Source organism: Cetorhinus maximus, chromosome 28 (genome assembly GCF_964194155.1).
Source record: "Cetorhinus maximus chromosome 28, sCetMax3.hap1.1, whole genome shotgun sequence".
Classification (NCBI taxonomy): domain Eukaryota; kingdom Metazoa; phylum Chordata; class Chondrichthyes; order Lamniformes; family Cetorhinidae; genus Cetorhinus; species Cetorhinus maximus.
The window spans coordinates 1,911,812-1,928,930 of record NC_135906.1 but is presented as its reverse complement, the minus strand read 5'-3'; the positions used below and the strand labels follow the sequence as shown (position 1 = coordinate 1,928,930).

Sequence of the window (17,119 nt, the reverse complement as noted above, 5' to 3'; positions counted from 1 at the left end):
GATCTTCGGATAGTCGGAGTCCGGATGGATGTACCCCGGAAGATGCGCCATGGGACATTATCGGAAGTCCCAACGCACTGACTCTGCGGGAACTGCCAGGGAAGTTTGAACATCTGATGGGCAATTCACCTGCTCACTGGGACCCTCCGCAAAAGTCTCCAACTTCAGACAGTTCCCACGTACTTACCTGAATAGATACCCAGGAAATGTTAGACCGATGAAAACCTAGTCTAACTCCTGGGTAACTGCACAGCTGACCGACCAATCACTCACAATGTCCCCCCAACTTGACTGCCTCGTGACCCCCAACTACCCCCGACCCCTGACTCCCCATTGACCTCCCAAAACCCCCAACTCGACCTGACTAGCTGCTCCACCCGACTCCGCCGACGCACCCTATTCCCCCGACTCAACCTGACCACCCTTTGCCCCAGCTACCCGCTTACCCACCTGCCAAACTACCCACCTCACCCACCTGCCAACCTTCCCAGCTTCCACCTTACCTACCTGACACCCTATCCCCTTACCCATTTACCTCACACAACCTACCCCCTTGCCCGCCCACCCCTATTATTCACTTACCTTCTCTCCGTAGCTTTCCAAAGAAGCTTTGGGACATTTAAACTCTTTACTTACTGGTCAAAGTCCTGGAGCTCCCTTCCTAACAGCGCTGTGCGTGTACCTACACCACATGAACTGCAGTGGTTCAAGAAGGCAGCTCACCACCTCCCTCTCGAGGGCAACTAGGGATGGGCAGTAAATGCTGCCCCGGCCAGTGAAGCCCACATCAAGTGAATGAATAAAAGAAAATCCGGCAGCTGGTGTTGTAAAAAGGGGGCGTGGCCTGTCCTCTCCCAACGATCCGACGCTAGGAAGAAGCAGTTCCATTTCAGACTCGCTCCGCATTTCTGGAGAAGCCGGGATGGGAAGACCTGGTCAGGAACGCCGCGCTCCTGTGTGCTGGAGGAAAGTAGGAGTGGGGTGGCAATCCGACAGTGATTGACATTCCTCGGAAGACTCCGGCCTCATCTTTCAATTCGATACTTTACAGCCTTCCAGAATCAACACTGAGTTCAACCATTACAGACTGGAATCTCTGTCTCCATTTCTTTTCATGTTTCACTCTTACTCTTGTTCTCACATTCGGAATGCAGCACAACTGCTCGAGGCACATCTTTTGTTTCTTTACTTGTCCCATTTCCACTCCCTTTGACTCCGCACGACTAGCTCTTCTGTCATTTAATCTCTCCCTGTCTTACACCCAATCACAGAGCTTCCCTATTGTCCTTTTTCTCACCCTCCTGTTGCTTAAAGTCGATGTCATTTCAAACTTGTCCAGTTCTGATGCCTGAAACGTTAACTCGATTTCTCTCTGTACAGATGCTGTCAGACCTGATGAGTATATCCAAGGATTTCTGAATGTATTCAGAGGAATTCTCTGTTACTCCAGCCCGGGATCACGGATGCAATGGATGTTATTGAAAACAAGTTCCCTGGGCCATTTTGTTAGAACTTGTTTGCTTCTAAAATTGTATTTTTACTCTTCTGACATTGTCTCAAATTAACCATTAACCTTCTGACATGGATCCATGTATCCATTTAGCATGGGTGGATGATTGGACAATGGAGAAGTAGCAGAGAGTAGGGATAAACGGGACATTTTCGCTTTCTCAGCCGCTAACTAGGGGATTTCTGCAAGGATCAGAGCTGGGGCCTCAACTATTTACAATCCCTGTTAATGATTTAGACAAAGAGATCAAGCTGAGAGAAGTAGGGAAAGCGGAGGGGTGAAATCAAAAAGGAAATTAGGACAGTAAAGAGAGGGCATGAAAGAATATTGGCAAGCAAAATCAACACAAAGATGATTGATCAATTTAGAGTAAGAGGATCACGAAGGAAAGAATGGAGCTCATAAAACACCGAAAAGGTAACCTGTGGGTGGAGGCGGAGGATGTGGGTTTGGGTCTGAATGAATACTTTGCGTCTGTCTTAACAAAAGAGGGGGAGAATGCTGACATTGTAGTTCAGGAGGAGGAGTGTGAAGTATTGGATGTGATAAACGTAGGGAGAGAGGAAGTATCAAGGGGATTAGCATCGCCAGAAGTGGATAAATCACCAGGGCTGGATGAAATGTACCCCGGGCTGTGTCCGCTCCAGTCAACAAGGATCTGACTACTCTAATCCCATTTTCCAATGCTTGGCACATAGCCCTGGAGGCTATGTCAACGCAAGTGAATATCTAAATACTTCTTAAATGTTACGAGAGTTTCTGACTCAATCACCCTTTCAGGCAGTGAGTTCTAGACTCCCACCACTGTCTGGGTGAAAAAAATATTCCTCAACACCCCTCTTAGCCTTCTACCTCTTACCTTAAATCTATGCCCCCTGGTTATTGACCCCACTACTAATGGAAAAAGTGCCTTCATATCCACCCTATCTATGCTCCTCATAATCTCATACACCTCTATCAGGTCCCCTCTCAACCTTCATTGCTCCTAGGAAAACAACCCCAGCCTATCCAATCTTTCCTCATGGCTCAGACACACCAACACAGGCAGCATCCTGGTAAATCTCCTCTGCGCCCTCTCCAGTGCAATCACATCCTTCCTATAATGTGGTGACCAGAACCGCACACAGTACTCCAGTTGTGGCCTAACCAGCGTTTTATACAGTTCCAGCATAACCTCCCTGCTCTTGTATTCTATGCTTCAGCTAATAAAGGCAAGTATCCCTCATGCCTTCTTAACCACTTGATCTACATGCCCTGCTACCTTCAGGGATCTATAGATATGCTCACCAAGGTCCCTCTGATATTCAGTGCTTTTCAGGGTCCTACCATTCATAGTGTATTCCCTTGCCTTGTTAGCCATCCCCAAGTGCATTACCTCACATTTTTCTAGGTTGAATTCCATTCGCCACTGCTCTGCCCACCTGACCAGTCCATTGATATCCTCCTGCAGTTTACGGCTATCCTCCTCGCTATTTACCACTCTACCAATTTTCCTCTTATCTGCAAACTTCTTGATCATACCCCCTACATTTAAATCTAAATCATTTATGTACACCACAAACAGCAAGGGCCCCAGTACCGAGCTCTGTGGAACCCCACTAGAAATAGACTTCCAGTCACAGAAACATCCCTCTACCATCACACTCTGCTTCCTGCCTCTCAGCCAATTTTGGATCCAACATGCCACTTTGCCATGGACCCCATGGGCTCTTACTTTCATGGCCAGTCTGCCATGAGGGACTTTATCAAAAGCCTTGCTAAAGTAAAATGCATTATCCTCATCAACACTCCTGGTTACCTCCTCAAAAAATTCGGACAAATTTTTCAAACACGACCTTCCCTTAACAAACCCATGCTGACTGTCCCCGATTAATCCTTGTCTCTCCAAGGCCAGATATATTCTGCCCCTCAGAATTCTTTCTAGTAACTTCCCCACCACTGAGGTTAGACTGACTGGCCTGTAATTTCCTGGTCTATCCCTTCCTCCCTTTCTTAATATTGGAACAATTTTAGCGGTCCTCCAGTCCTCTGGCATCACACCTGTGGCCAGAGAGGATTTGAAAATTATTGCCAGGGCCCCTGAAATCTCTTCCCTAGGCTCCCTCAACAGCCTGGGATATATCTCATCCGGGCCTGTGGATTTATCCATTTCTAAGGCCGCTAGACCTGCAAGTGCCCCCTCGCTCTCTATGTTAATTTCCTCTAATATTTCACAGTCCTCCACCCTGATATCTGTATCTGCGTCGTCCTTTTCCATTGTGAAGACCGACGTAAAGGATTCATTGAGGACTGCACCCATGTCTTCCGGGTCCACACACAGATTACCTCTGTTATCCCAAATTGGCCCTACTCTTTCCCTAGTTATTCTCTTACTCTATATATATTTAAATAACCCCTTTGAGTTTTCCTTTATTCTATCCACCAATGCTTTCTCATGCACTCTCTTAGCTTTCCTAATTTCCTTTCTAAGTTCCCTCTACACTTTTTACATTCCAGGAAGGACTCAGCTGTATTGAGCCCTCGGTATCTGCCATAAGCTTCTCTTGTTTTCTTCATCCTAACCTTTATGCCCCTTGACATCCAGGGTTCTTCAGGATTGGTTCCCCCCACCCGTTGCCTTTATGGGAACATAATTGCCCTGTGCTTTTGCTATTACCTCCTTGAAGAACCCCCACTGCTCTGACACAGTTTTATCTGCAAGTAGCTGCTCCCAGTCCACTTGTGCCAAATCGCATCTCATCTTAGTAAAATTAGCCTTTCCCCAGTTTAGAACTTTTATTCCTGGCCCAACCTTATTCTTTTCCATAACTATCCGAAATCTAACTGAGTTATGGTCACTATCTCCAAAATGTTCCCCTACTGATATGCCTTCCACCTGCCCGGGCTCAGTTCAGAATATTAGGTCCAGAACTGCCCCCTCCCTTGCTGGGCTTTCTACGCACTGTCTAAGAAAGTTCTCCCGGATGCAACTTCAGAATTTTACTCCCTCCCTACCTTGCACACTGAAACTATCCCAGTTAATATTTGGGTAGTTAAAATCCCCTACCATTACTGCCCTATTATTCTTACACTTCTCTGAAATTTGTCTACATATTTGATCCTCTATCTCTCCCTGACTGTTTGGGGGCCTATAGTACACAGGTCATATCTGACTAATTAGATTGAAGTTTTTGAGGAAGTAACAAGTAGGATTGATGAGGGTGGTGTAGTTGATGTGATACACATTGATTATAACAAGGCTTTCGACAAGGTTCCACATGGCAGACTGCTTAAAAAAATAACAGCCCATAGGATCCAGGGGAACGTAGCGAGCTGGATACAAAATTGGCTCAGTGGCAGGAAACAAAGGATGGATGTTTTTGTGACTGGAAGGCTGTTTCCAGTGGGGTTCTGCCGGGCTCAGTACTGGGCCCCCTGCTTTTTGTGGTCTATATTAATGATTTGGGCATAAAAGTAGAATGATCAAGAAGTTTGCAGACAGCAGAAAAATTGGTTGATAGCGAGGAGAGTTGCTGTGGACTGGAGGAAAATATCAATACACTGGTCAAGTGGGCAGAAAAGTGGCAAATGGAATTCAACCCAGAGAAGTGTGAGGTGATGCAATTGGGGAGGTCAAACAAGGCAAAGGATTACACAATAAATGGGAGGAAACTGAGAGGTGTAGAGGAAGTGAGGGGTCATAGAGTGAATGTCCACAGATCCCAGAAGGTAGCAGGACAGGTTGAGAAGGTGGTTAAGAAGGCAGATGGAATCCTTTCATTTCTTAGCTGAGGCATAGAATATAAGAACAGGGAGGTTATGCTGGAACTATAGAAAACATTAGTTAGGCCACGACTTGAGTACTGTGTGCTGTTCTGGTCACCTTGTTACAGAAAGGATGTAATTGCATTCGAGAGGGAACAGAGGAGATTTACCAGGATGTAGCCTGGGCTGGAAAATTGCAAATATGAGGAAAGATTGGAGAGGCTGGGGTTGTTCTCCTTAGAACAGAGGAGGCTGAGGGGAGATTTGATTGAGATGTACAAAATTGTGAAGGGCCTGGATAGACTGGATGGGAAGGGCCTATTTACTTTAGCAGAGAGCACATTGACGAGGGGATATAGATTTTAAGAGATTGATAGAAAGATTAGAGGGGAGATGAGGAAAACCTTTTCTCACCCAGAGGATTGTGTGGGTCTGGAACTCACTGCCTGAAAGGGGAGTAGAGGCCGGAACCCTCAACTCATTGAAAAGGTGTCTGGATATGCACCTCAACTGCCGGAACCTGCAGGGCTACGGACCAAGTGCTGGAAAGTGGGATTTGGCTTGGGGGGGGGGGTTCGTTCTTCAGCCGGGGCAGACACGATGGGCCGAGTGGCCTCTTTCTGTGCTGTAAACATTCTACGATTCTACGGTACATTCAGACGGTTGCTATGCAGCCATTCACACCTCATCTGGACACATCTTTTGTTTCTTTACTTTACCCATTACCACTGCCTCTGGCTTTTGTACCATGAAACCTTTTATCCTTTAATGTCTCCTGCCCTCCACCCTATCACACACCTTCCCTTTTGTTCATCGACATCATTCCCTCCCCAGACCAACTCCTATTGGTCCAAATAAAATCGGCCTTCCTGGTAATAAATCCATGAGTTCTGTCATTGGTGGAGATTGTGGCTGGTTAATTGGTTCAATGTTGCTGCTTCTGGTCTCACTGGTGTCAGGTGAGTGCGGCTTGTGTGTATAAAAGGTGCTGCTCGGTGCCTGAAGGGATGGTTGAGTTGTTTGGTATCATGGGGGATTTTGTAGTGAGGGCTTTGTTCCCAGGGCTGGTGTTAGTTGGAGCTGTTTGTGGCTCTGATACTTGGCAACTGTTTCTCGGCCAGAGGTTTCCATGGAGCAGAGTCAAAGCCACCCCTGTGCCTCAGACATTGGTGTCAGCTGTGGCTCAGTTCATAGCACCCTTGCCTTTGAATCAGAGGGTTGTGGGTTCATGTCCCACTCCTGGAAACCAAGAACTGTGAATGTACTCGAAAAGAGTTACATGCGATCTGTTGATAACTCGAAAGAAAATTCTCTCCGCCTGGGCCTCCCTTTGGTTCCCATTTCCGTGTGTCTGAGGGTGGAAGTGTGTCTCCACTGCAGACTGTGATGGTGCAGTGTGGAGAGGACAAGCTGCTGCTCAGGGTCCAGCTGGATTTATTTGGAACCTGGCACCTGATCAAAGCTGCTGACCTGACCCTGGGGACAGCAGGTTGTTGGCCAACCAGGATCTACTCTCAGAACCACACTGTCCTCTTTGACTATGGACTCCATGAGTGTGGCAGCAGGTTGCAGGTAATGGGAATCCTCAGCTCTTGCTCTAAGCTTGGGCTGTAGGTTGTTCCCCACTCTTCATTCCAACACTGGGTGAGATGTCAATGATATTGAGGAGATAGCTGTCTCCTGCTTTATAAAACTACAAATTAGCTTTCTATCTTGTATTGTACTTTACTTTAACTGATCCCTGAGTCTCTCCAACCTATGACATCAGCCCCATTGGTCTTGAACCTTCTCTTTGGATCCTCCAAGCTTTTCCTTTTGTTGTTTTGAGGATTTTCAGCTCTATTCCCCTCATTCAGATCAATCCAACTGGAGGTTTCAGTCCAGTTTAATCGAACCAGGTTTAGAATGAGATGTGATGAAAATTTGCTTTTTCATATAAATTTGGATAGCTTGAATTTCCAAGCAATGGTGGGATGTGACACCCAGCTTTCAGAAACTAAGCTGAAGTGTTAATTTTTTTCAAAAGGTTATTGATAAATTAGTACTAAACTTTTATATTATGAAAAGTGAAGTTGCAACAAGATATGGGAACAATGGAATTTACCTGTAGAGAGGATGAGGCTGAGTCAGTATTGAAGACATCCTAAGATCTTTCATAAATGTGAGAAGCCTCCAGCCTCTGCATCAAGTTCCTGTCTAAAGGAACCAAGGATGTGTCAACTCGTATTGAATTCTCCTGTCCAGGTGGTGTTGCTTTGCCTGGGTCTGTACAAATCTGTTTTTTAACTGTTGCCTTAATGAAGGTGTCACTGGGAGCCAGATTAATCAGAATTTTGGGAGTTCTTATAGTAATTTGTAGACATAATGGATGTGCTTAATCTTTTCTTTAAATGTTTACATTTTTATCTAAACCTCCTGAATTTGTGGCAGTCTTTGCTGTTCCTGAATTCCGGGCACTGATCTCAAAATAAAATACTAATTGCAAAACAGTTGAGTGCCTAATCAAGTTTCCCTCGTGGATTTGATCCACCTGACTAGCATCATCTGCCACATCATAACATTCCCTTCATTCCCCAAAATAAATCCATCTGTCTCCAATGTACTCGGTGACTGAGCATTCACAGCTCTCTGGGATAGAATCCCAAACATTCACCACCTGCTGTATGAAGTAATTCCCTGTCACATTAATCTTAAGTGACCCCCTGACCTGAGATGCCTACCCCTAATAATCAACTCTCCTCCGGCTGGGGGGAAGCAGCCTCTTCACACTGATCCTGTCCATCCCCCTCAGAATTGTTTTCAGGGGATGGGATGACTTCATTGTTAGCCCCTGTGGAGAACATTCTCATTTCAGATCAGTTCTTCATTCCTTCACCTGATTCTTTCAGATGATTGGAGATTTCCTCATCTACACCACCCACCTGAACCACACCCCAGAGTATCATGGATCTGTCATTGTGAGAACAAATGGAGCTGTCGTTCCCATTGAGTGTCGTTATTTGAGGTGAGAATCTTTATTCGCTTTGTCAATAAGATCTACAGCTGCTGGTGGTCTCTGAAGATGTCCTAAAATGACTCCCCTGCCTTTCCAGGAAGGGCAATGTGAGCAGTGACCCCATCAAGCCCACCTGGATCCCATTCAGCTCCACCAAGTCTGGAGAAGGGCATCTGTCATTCTCTCTGCGCCTAATGAATGGTATGTGATGGGTGGATGGGGAGTGATTTCCTGTAGTCACTCACTGGGAGTTACAGCCACTGTCTCTAACCCTTGTCCTCCTGTACTTCAGGTGACTGGCTTACAGAGCGCACTTCGACTGTCTACTACCTGGGTGAGCTCATTCACATTGAGGCCTCTGTTTCAATGATCAACCACATGCCCCTGAAGCTCTACATTGACCGCTGTGTAGCTACACTGAGCCCAGACAAGGACTCCACCCGGAGATACAGCTTCATTGACCACAATGGGCAAGGATCTCTCTGCTTTCTCCAGCTGGTCCCATCTCAATGGCTTCACTTGATTCACTTCCTGTCCCTTTTTAATCTTTCTTCAGTTGCCTCCTGGACAGCAAAGCTGAGGACTCCTTTTCAACTTTTGTGTTGCCAAGAGACGAGCGGGAGCTGGACAAGCTCCGCTTTGACCTGGATGTGTTCCGTTTCCTTGGAGATGACCGTTCCTTGGTAAGAGGAAGCTGATCATTGGGGTCTCCATGTTGGGAGGGAGTCACTGAATCATGACTTGTGTTGAATGTGTCCCTCAGATTTTCATCACCTGTCACCTGAAAGTTGCTCCATTGGATCAGAGGGATTCCAGGAACAAAGCTTGTACTTTCCAGAAGGTGCAGAATGTGTCAGTTCCCCCTCTCTCTCCCTCAGGGATGTTGTGTGGGGATGTGATGCACAACCTGGTTGATGGGCTCTTTCTCTTGTTTAGCTGGACCCCATTGGAGGAATCGAGCATTGACATTTGTGCCTGTTGCCATGTGGGTAACTGTGGTGCCACAAGGGAGTTGTGGTTAGGTCCCAGAGGAAGGAGAGATCTTGTACCTGAAGCTGGTGGGACATTGATCCTCTAGATGTTGGACGTCCCCCTTTCCCCTCTCTAACTGGAATGTTTGATGTTGCAGAGAGTGAAGCTGGATTGAAGTGGGAGGGTGAGGCCTCACTTGGACCCCTGCAGGAGATGAGAAGTGGTATCGCACACTCCTGCAGAAACAACAGGTCAGCTTTGACCTTGGCAAGGTAGTCCAAGGTCGCAACACATCGAGTAGTAGATTTAATGCTACGCACATTTCTGGATACAATCTTTACACCCATTTTAAAGCATTTAGTGTCTTACCAAACCTGTTGTCTCTGAGAGTCCGAGACCTTTGGTCTGCTCCTGCATACCCATAGTGTTCACAAATTGCCTCACTTTGGATGGGCTGAGGAAACTGTCCTGAACCTCCCCATTGGAGATGTTCTGCTCAGGTGGCATCTGGGGATTCGTGTAGAGGACGGGATTTGAAATGTCCTCTGTTGGAGAAGCTTCCCCAATCCTCTCCCCCTCTGGGGCGTCGCTGCTCCCGGCTTCCCGGAGCTGGGGTGCGCTGAGCGCTTCACTGCTCCCAGATTGCTGGGGTTGGGGTGCACTGGCCTCTTCAGGTTGTGGGCAAAGTCGGGGTGCGCTGGTCTCCTCATTGTCGCCAATGTTCTGGAGCTCGGGTGTCTCGTCCTCCAACTCCCTAGAGCTTTTCCGCTTCTTCTGTAGGTGCCGCCCTTACCTTTCTTCGTCTGAAGAGCAGCTGTCCTTGTCATCCGTGTCGGATAGGAGACGCCTCTTGCCACTTGTCTGGGAAGTGGCTTGGTCCCTTCTTAGCCCCTTCTTCCTTTTGGCTCTCTTCACCAGCTGCCACTCCCCCTGCTGATTTTCCGCTGCTTCCTCCTCCATTGATTCGCTCTCCTGAGGAGTGGGAGGTTCAGGGGGCAGTGCTGTTGATTGGCTGTCTGCTGCCTCAATCTTATCCTCCACCTTGTCTCTCTCTGTGTCCTCCTTTGTCCCGTTGTTCTCACTGGGGGCCATGGTGTTTGGAGTGTTACAAGAGTCCTTGGTAGTAGTGACACGAAGCATTTCTTCTGCTTCCCCCTCATTGGCGTTGGCTGCCCGTGCATAAGTGAGGCAGCGTTTGGGGCAGGTCCTGTAGAGGTGACCTGCCTCGCCACACAGGTTGCAGCACTTAGTCTGTTTTCAGTCCTTTGTCTGGTGCCCTTCCTGTTTGCAGTTCTTGCAGAGTGCGGCGCTGCAGTTGGCCGCCACATGACCAGACTTGCCGCATGAGTGACAAAGTTTGGGTTGTCCAGCGTAGACCAGGTAGCCACGGCTTCCCCCGATAGCAAATCTGGAAGGAGGGTGGAAGACGGCTCCCTTACCGTCGGTCTTGAGCGTGACCTTAACCTGGCGTTTGCTGGTCCAAATCCCGAAGGCGTCTCTAACCTCGGTGCAGCTCCCAACCTTGTCGACGTACCTGGCGAGGAAGGTGAACACGTCGGCGACAGCGACGTGGGGGTTGTAGAGATGCAACGTCACCACACGGTCCCGTTGCAACGGCAGAGCAAAGAGCGGCTCCACCGTCAGGATCTTCATCTCCGGCTGGTGTCTCTTCTTCTCGAACACCTTCAGGAACTTGACGCAGGCAGCAACATTCCTGAAGGTCACGTCGAAATATCCAGCGCTGGGGAAGTCTTGCAGGGAGTAGATCTCCTCCGCTTCCAATCCAAACGCCTTCAACAGGATCCGCTTGATGAAGAAGGCCCGATCCATGGGTGCTCCTCCTTCACTGTCCTTCACTGTCACCCGAACGGTGTTACGTACCCCCTGGTTTGGGGCTCCTTTGGTTTTAGCCGTCGCTTCACTACAACTGATCTTAGCCAAAAGGCCGAGAAGCGATAACCCAGAAACCCATGCGCCCGTCCCGTCTTCCTCGGCCTCCGGCTTCACCGTCCGTTTTGCTGCGTGTGGCCGAACACGGGCTGAAGACCCGACAGCCAGCATTGAGCATCAGGACCTTTCTTGCTTGATGCTGCCTCCCTGAAGCAGCGCCTGCAACAGCCTCAAAACCCAACAGGGGGCATCGTCCAGTCCCGGGCTCCGCCCTGACAAGCAGCACAAGTGCACACCAGCAGCAGCCCTGCAGTTGTACCAATATCCAACAGGGGGCATTTTCCAGTCCAGGATTCCACCCTGACAAGCAGCACAAGTGCACACCAGCAGCAGCCCTGCAGTTGCACCAAAATCCAACAGGGGGCATCGTCCAGTCCCGGGCTCCACCCTGACAAGCAGCACAAGTGCAAACCAGCAGCAGCCCTGCAGTTGCACCAAAATCCAACGGGGGGCATCATTCAGATATAAAAACAAAGAACTGCGGATGCTGGAAATCCAAAACAAAAACAGAATTACCTGGAAAAACTCAGCAGGTCTGGCAGCATCGGTGGAGAAGAATAAAGTTGACGTTTCGAGTCCTCATAACCCTTCAACAGAACTGAGTAAAACTAGGAGAGGGGTGAAATATAAGCTGGTTTAAGGTGGGGGGGTGGGGGGAGAGAAGTCGGGCAGGGGGGGGGTGTGGTTGTAGGGACAAGCAAGCAGTGATAGGATCAGATAACCAAAAGATGTCAGGGACAAAAGAACAAAGAGGTGTTGAAGGTGGTGGTATTATCTAAACGAATGTGCTAATTAAGAATGGATGGGAGGACACACAAGGTACAGCTCTAGTGGGGGTGGGGTGATATAAGACTAACAGGGCATAAAAGGTATAAATTTAAAAATAATGGAAATAGGTGGGAAAAGAAAAATCTATATAAATTATTGGAAAAAATAAAAGGGAGGGGGAAGAAACGGAAATGGGGGTGGGGATGGGGGAGGGAGTTCAAGATCTAAAGTTGTTGAATTCAATATTCAGTCCGGAAGGCTGTAAAGTGCCTAGTCGGAAGATGAGGTGCTGTTCCTCCAGTTTGAGTTGGGCTTCACTGGAACAATGCAGCAAGCCAAGGACAGACATGTGGGCAAGAAAGCAGGGTGGAGTGTTAAAATGGCAAGCGACAGGGAGGTTTGGGTCATTCTTGCGGACAGACCGCAGGTGTTCTGCAAAGCGGTCGCCCAGTTTACGTTTGGTCTCTCCAATGTAGAGGAGACCGCATTGGGAGCAACGAATGCAGTAGACTAAGTCAGAGGAAATGCAAGTGAAATGCTGCTTCACTTGAAACGGGTGTTTGGGCCTTTGGACGGTGAGGAGAGAGGAAGTGAAGGGGCAGGTGTTGCATCTTTTGCGTGTGCATGGGGAGGTGCCATAGGTGGGGGTTGAGGAGTAGGGGTGATGGAGTGGACCAGGGTGTCCCGGAGGGAACGATCCCTACGGAATGCCGCCAAGGGGGGTGAAGGGAAGGTGTGTTTGGTGGTGGCAGAACTGTTTTTGAAGGTAGCAGCATCAGAACAGATGCGACGGACGCAAAAGAACTGAGAGAATGGGATGGAGTCCTTACAGGAAGCAGGGTGTGAGGAGCTGTAGTCAAGGTAGCTGTGGGAGTCGGTAGGCTTGTAATGGATATTGGTGGACAGTCTATCACCAGAAATTGAGACAGAGAGGTCAAGGAAGGGAAGGGAAGTGTCAGAGATGGACCATGTGAGAATGATGGAGGGGTGGAGATTGGAAGCAAAATTAATAAATTTTTCCAGTTCCCGACGAGAGCATGAAGCAGCACCGAAGTAATCATCGATGTACCGGAGAAAGAGTTGTGGGAGGGGGCCGGAGTAGGACTGGAACAAGGAATGTTCCACATACCCCATAAAGAGACAGGCATAGCGGGGGCCCGTGCGGGTACCCATGGCCACACCTTTTATTTGGAGGAATTGAGAGGAGTTAAAGGAGAAATTAAAGGTAAAGGGGGCATCACTCAGTCTGGCACCAATGAGCCTGTCCTGCCACTCAGCACAAGTTCAGTTCAACCAGATCAATGATGGAAAGCAGGACAATGCTCTGAATGACTTTTTCTTCTTTTCAGTTTCCCTTTCACCCTGTAGAGGGCAAAACTGCACCATTCCTGAAGACGCTGCAATACCAGGTCGATGTGTGGAATGGACGGAGAAAGATCCTGTTCCATCTCCCTGCTCCAAAAATAAATTTAATATTTGGTCCCCAGATAAAGGACGTATCGGATATTAAACTGATAAGAACAGATTTTTTTTTGAAAAATATACTTTATTCATAAAATATCTGGAGGAACATTCCAAAACATTTCAAAATCACCATCACAAAACTACAATCAGATTCAACTTTTACACATTGATCACAAGGTGCATCGATACAATCAATGAATATTACAATCATTTCAATATGGTCAATGCAGACAATCAGACAAAAGTATTGGAGTTATCAACATACATCATGTTGCTCTCTGAGGTGCTTCAATATAATTAGTATTCACTGCAGACATTCATTTGGAGCTGTACAGCCCGAGGGGCTCTCAACATTTCCCAGTCCCTGGGTGCACTGTGGCAGAAAGGTCTTAGACAGCGACCCTTCCCCATTGCGCCTTTGCGGTGGCTGCCCCAAGCTTTAGTGCGTCCCTCAGCACGTAGTCCTGGACCTTGGAACGTGCCAGTCTGCAACACTCGGTCGGGGACAACTCTTTGCGCTGGAAGTCCAACAAGTTTCAGGCAGACCAAAGAGCGTCTATCACCGACGTCCAGACCTTCTTTGCAAAGGCACAACCACAAGGAGGTGAACAACGGTCTTGTCCCCACCACAGCCACCTCAAGGGGAACGTGCAGAGGGGGTGAGACTCCTGCCGTGTTGCGGAATCCCTCCCCAAATCTCATTTTGAGAGCACATCCACCATGTTTGTCCAGACTCTCCCATGTACTGTCATCAAAGCCCTATGTAATGGAGGAGAGGAAGGACTGGGACTCCGTACTGTCTGTGGGCTTCACGTCATACAATCCGACATAAAAGGATTTGCTGATCCTCAAAATGTCGGACTGCGATGACTTTACTGAGCCGTCTTCTTCCTTCAGGCTGCTGATCACAGAGCTCTCTCTGTGTACCTTTTGGAAGAAGAAACGTGAGCACGTCTCATCCTGCTCCACGGAGCGGACTCTGGAACGGAAGATGATCTTGGAGGCCTCCGAGGCAAAGAGCGAGGCTTGCTGGCTCTTCACCTATTGGAGTTCCTCCTTGACATCCACCCCCATCGACTGCAGCTGGAGCAGGTTTTTCTGGAGACAGGAAACGTTCCCCCAGCCTCTCCCTCTCTCTCTTGCCTTCTGAATACCTTTGAGGGTGAAAACCTCTTCATGTTACTAACAAAAACACATGAACATATGAATTAGCAACAGGAGTCGGCCTCTCAGCCTTTCAAGCCCACTTCGCCACTCAATAAGCTCCCGGCTGATCTGATCGTAACCTCATTTCCACATTACCCCCTACCCTCGATAACCTTTCACCCACTTACTTCCCAATAATTAAAAATATTCAACGATTCTGCTTCCATCGCCTGTTGAGGAAGAGAATTCCAAAGTCTCACGACCCTCTGAGAGAAAAGAATTTCCCCTCACCTCTGTCTTAAACAGTGGCCCCAAATACAAGATTCTCCCACAAGAGGAAACATCCTCTCCACATCCACCCTCTCAAGGCCCCTCAGCTTCTTGTATGTTTTAATCAGGTCGCCTCTTACTCTTCTGAACTACAGCAGATACAGGCCTAGCCTGTCCAATCCTTCCTCATAAGGCAATCCGCCCAATCCAGGTACTAGTTGGGTAAACCGTATCTGAATGGCTTCCAACGCATTGACATTCTTCCTCAAATAAGGAGACCAATAGTGTACACAGTGCTCCAGATGGGGTCACACCAATGCCCTGAATAACTGAAGCATCAGCTCTCTACTTTTCTATTCAACAGTGAGGCCCGAGTGCGCAGGCGCAACTGTTGCTGACGCCTTTCCAGTCAGCGGAAGGAGTTACAGTATTTTCAGTGGTAGCAATAGAATCAACATCAGTGCTGCCTCTATTAAATAGCTCAAGGAACGCTGCTTATGGAAAACAAAGAAAAGATTGCTTTCTATTATTCTGCCTGATTGCGTTGGTTGATCTTAGATTTTTCCTTTCTGATTGTGCAATTTAATTAACGGTAACTCGAAGCATAACCATACCAGTGCACTTTCAAACGCTATTTGGGCCCAATTTCCAGATGACAGTCGAACCGGAATTGTCCCGGCCGGTTTCTGTGCTGTAAACTTGTGTGCAGACGACTGAGATGATATTTACACCAGGGAATGGAAAGAAACATTAAAGAATTTCAAGACATCAGCAAAAAAAATGTCAATGTGAAAAGCTAAGACACTGATGTGAGGGGGGCAGTGAGACAACTGAAAACAAAGAGGACATGTCGCTAAAGTCTGAATTTAAAATAGAAAATTCTGGTCAAACAGGTTAGGGACAGTTGCAAAAAACAACACAGCTTCCCCCCCTCCCCCACCCACCCAGCCAAAAGCTGTTTACAGAATGTCTGTGAAAAGAGCTACGCAGAGATTTAAAGAGACACTCCATTCAGCTGACTAAAAGTATCTTCACTTACATCAGTATAGCTCCAAACTCACGATCCAGCTCCATTTTCTCCTGTGCTTCACTTGCTGACTCTGTAGCCTCTCAAGCAGAAGGTTGTGGGTTCAAATCTCACTCCAGAGATTTGTGCACTTAATCCAAGCTGACAGTCCTGTTGGAGGAGATCGGAAATCAAGGCTTTAACAAGTAGCTGAAAAAGATCCCAGGTACGATTCAAGCTGGGGAATTCTCCCTGGTTTCCTGCTGAACATTTATTCTTCAACCAACATCAGTCAAAAGAGGTTATTTGTCATTATCCCGTTGTTGTATATGGGTCCTTGCTGGGTACAAAATAACTGCCACACTTACAACAGCAAAACACATTTCAACACTTCAAAAGTGCTTCATGGAGTAAAGTGTTTGGAATATTCAGTAATGAGCAGAAACAGAATATCTCTGTGATAATACACACAGAAAATGATGGAAATACACAGCAGGTTTTCAGCCTCTGTGTGGAGTAACAGAGTTAACGTTTCAGGTTGTGATGAAAGGTCATTCACCTGAAAAGTTCACTCAGTTTCTCTCTCCAAAGTGATCAAGGTAAGCATCAAGAGGTTTTTCATCCTCAAAGGCACCCAGAAAGCTAGAAAGGAACAGAGGGAAATGTCCCGACTCCAGAAAAACATGCAGAATCTGCTCTGGCTGCAGTCGATGGGGGTCGATGTCAAGGAGGAACTCCAAGAGGTGAAGAGCCAGCAAGCCTCGCTCTTTGCCTCGGAGGCCTCCAAGATCATCTTCTGTTCCAGGGACTAAGGCCCTTGAGTCCTTCGAGAAGAGTAAAACTCCTGGAAGCGACGGCTTGCTGGCGGAGTTGTATTCGGCTCTGTGGGACTTGATCGGCCCAGACCTGCTAGGAGTGTACGAGAGTATGCTCCTGGCCGGTAGTATGTCAGAATCCATGAGGAAAGGCATCATCACCCTCATCTACAAGCACAAGGGGGGAAGGGAGGAAAGGGAGGAAATTAGAAATTGGTGACCCATTTCACTGTTGAATGTGGACTATAAGCTTCTGTCCAAGGTCATCGTCAATCGGGTCAAATCCGCTCTGGAATTGGTGATCCACCCTGACCAGACCTGCACTGTGCCGGGCAGGAAGATCTCTGACAGCCTGGCGCTGCTCAGGGATACGATTGCCTATGTACAGGACAGGGGTGTGGATACCTGCCTCATCAGCTTGGATCAGGAGAAGGCCTTTGACAGAATATCGCACACCTACATGGTGGATGTGCTCTCCA

The 17,119-nt window shown here is 47.9% G+C and overlaps 1 pseudogene; it reads right to left on the bottom strand.

Annotated features, from left to right (window-relative positions):
- Positions 1 to 13,311: 13,311 nt before the first annotated feature.
- Positions 13,312 to 13,482, bottom strand: LOC144669204 (U2 spliceosomal RNA; annotated as a pseudogene).
- Between the last annotated feature and the right edge of the window lie 3,637 nt (positions 13,483 to 17,119).